Genomic DNA, 3,193 nt, shown 5'->3' with positions numbered 1-3,193 from the left:
TTTTCAACTCGTAAGCACACATTTGCATCTATTTGCATTGTAGAGAATTGGCAGCCTGTGTCTTTGAATTGACTTTGCATTTAAAATCCCACTGCTGGATACATTTTCCATGCATGCTGTCTGACCACACAAAACAAAGTCTGCATAGGGAGAAGGTTGGGGTGAATGAATGGGTCAATAAATCACTGAACTCAAACACTTATCTTTGGCATACCTCTTGCTGCCAATAGAGGCGCTTAAACAGGAGATGCTCCTATGGGTCATATCGGGATAAAAGGATCTATATGAACGTTTGGGTTGGAAGACTGTGGATTTCTTTTCAAATGTGTCTGAAGCAAATGATGATGCTAAAGACAGAAGTAATTTGAGAAACATGTTTCCACCGGGGGACTTGCGTAATGAATCTTGAGTAAAGCAGGCAGTCACAGGCATCCAACGTTAGCCCCTTTAGTTGTACCACTTTGCTAAATGAGCTAATCGTCGACCTTCAATACCAAGCACTTGTTGAGAATCTTTGCCTCTTGTAGGAGTTACATTCACTAACACAGATCTCAGCTGTATGAGTGACATATCCCACGTTTAAGTAGGTTGTATTCTCCTTTAAAGGCAGTTAACATTACGGCTGTAGTCGCAGGTCACCTAATTGTACTGCATGACGGCAGCTTCAGCTTTTCTCTCCTCCACCACGCAGAGTCCATTACAATCGGGTCTTATCTCCTCTAATATGCTCCGCTGTTAATGAACAATCAGTCCCGTTAATGTCCTGCTAATTAATGGCCCATCAGCCTCTTCAGAGTGGTAATTAAGTGCCAGTTGAGGCGTCTAATTGGCACGGTTCGGACTGGATCGAGTCATGCTCGACCGTCTGGGACACAGGAAGTAAATTATAGCACCGTCATCGTGGCGGAGATGACTTCTGCGGAGACTGCTGACTTGCTTGTTTAAGAAATAGAATTATCTTGTTAACCTGCGCAGAAGTGAAGTGAATGACAGTTTCACTCCGGTGACTCTGTCAGAGGACAAACTGTCAAATCTGAATTAAACAGCAATCAGTGGTGGAAGACAGTTTCCTAAATTACTGATCAAGAGCTGTCACAGAGGTGTTTAGTAGTAAATAAAATCAGCTCTCAGGGTCAAACATTATCACTCAATTTCATAAACAGGCCAAAGGAGACAAAATCTATTGGAACATTACAGCTGTATTGTTAAACTTGCATCAATTGATTTTTGGAGATTTGGGGGCAGTGTAATAAGCTGTAAACACAAAGTTGTTTTATACCAGCTCATTAAGTTTATATGGTCAACATATTTGCTTTGTGTTACATATTTACAGACCCAGGAGACACAGAGTCACTTTTTTTTATCTCTCATTTTGTTCTCCACCAACTCCTGAGGGAAATTATTGTTACTCTAATCAGTATTTGCTCAACTGTGTTCATAAAGTCTAAACAACAAGCTGAAAGATGCTCAGATGCTCCGTAGAGCTGCAGCCAACTGCAGAATTACTTGATTCATTATCTGTAGATTTGTCTCTATGAGTGACAGTCATTTCACTTGATGTGAATGTATAACTATTGATCAAAGCAACTTTAAGAGAATAAAAAATGATTACATGTTATAATGAGGGACAGGAGAGAGCTTCTGATGGATATCACAGTTTCAGTACAAACTGGGCTATCAAACAAGCTTTACACATGGCTGCTGTGCTCTTTCACTAATTAGTTTACAGTTAGACGAGAGAAAAAAAAACCACAATAGGAAATGTTTTTACGCAGAAACGAGTTCAAAACCAACTTGAGTCTTGAGGTGGGTTCACATATGGCTGGATGCCGGCTGTGAGCTGCTGGGTTAATTAGTTTGACTGTTAAAAAGAACAGAAATAGCCAAAGGTTTAGGGCAGAGTTTAAGGCAACGAGCGGACTCGATATAATACAAGCTAACAGTGTGAGGTGGCAGTTTTCACTCACATATGGCTGACTGGTTGCTTCAAGCTGTTGGATAATGAGTGAGGGAAAGGTAAAGAGAAACAGGGAGGGAGTGAGTGAGGGGTAGAGAGGGAGAGGCGGGTGGGATGAGAGGGGGAAGGGGCGAAAGAGAAGAGATGGGGAGGGGAGAGAAAGAGGGGAGAGATGGGAGTGAGGAGGTTTTTATAATGAGGGGACAGAGGAGACGAACACCTGAGTAGAGAACGAGAGGGAGAAGGTTGGAGGCAAATAAAGACTCCATTTGGCAGCTAGTGCGGGCGTGCACACATACACACACACACACACACACACACGCACACATGCGCGGTGATGCACAGAGTATACTGGTTGCTCGGAGCAGCTTGGGATAATAAGAAACACAATAAGGTGGTTTTTATAATGAGAAACAACAGCTGAACCACCGATGGCAGAGCGGAGAGTGAAGAGGGTTGCAGGCCATGGACAGCTCCACTTACTGTACAAAACAAGGCTCGGCACGGAAATACAAAGTTGCTGCGATGCCAACGCTCACTGGAGAAAACTTAGTGGAGATAGAGATCGTTTAACAGACTAAAAACATACACCTCATGAGAAATTACTGATCGATCATTGTTACAAACCTCAGTGGCAGGTGGAAAGGTTAACAAGTGTTGGGCAAGGCCCAGTGATCCGACTTAGAACAAAGGGTCGTAAAACCTTAGGCCAGGCTCGGGTAACCCCTTACATTTAAAAATCCAGCATGGGCCCTTATCTCCATGTGGCAAAAGATCACGTCCTGGTCCCCCACGGTAAGCCCGCCCCTGGGGGCCAAATCCTGACAACTCAATTGGCTGGAGGGCCACACTGACCCCTGACCCCTCCTCCCAGGGGGGAGTCACCTGAGACATGACTTAAAAGGGCTGAACTCACAGACTTCTCTCTCTCTTCACTCAGATGCCCAAGCAACAACAGAACCCCTCCGGGGTTCTACTAGTTAACTCGGTATTTTTAAGAGACTCCCTTTGTCCTCCTCTTTTCCACGCTGCTCAAGTTGTTTTCTGACCTCAAGAGGTCTAACCACACGACTCAGTAACTAATGGAGGCGATAAGACATTTGTTTTGTTCATTTCAATTCATTTCTTCTTTTACCTTAGTTGACGTTTTTATTTTGAAAAGGACTTTTCCTGTTTTTAACTTGGAAAGACCAAAACAGGAAATTGCTCGCTGGACGATCTCAGACTGTTTCCTTA

This window comes from Limanda limanda, chromosome 11 (assembly GCF_963576545.1).
Source record: "Limanda limanda chromosome 11, fLimLim1.1, whole genome shotgun sequence".
In the NCBI taxonomy this organism is placed as follows: domain Eukaryota; kingdom Metazoa; phylum Chordata; class Actinopteri; order Pleuronectiformes; family Pleuronectidae; genus Limanda; species Limanda limanda.
The sequence above is the reverse complement of the archived record's forward strand: the minus strand, read 5'-3'. Positions refer to the sequence as shown.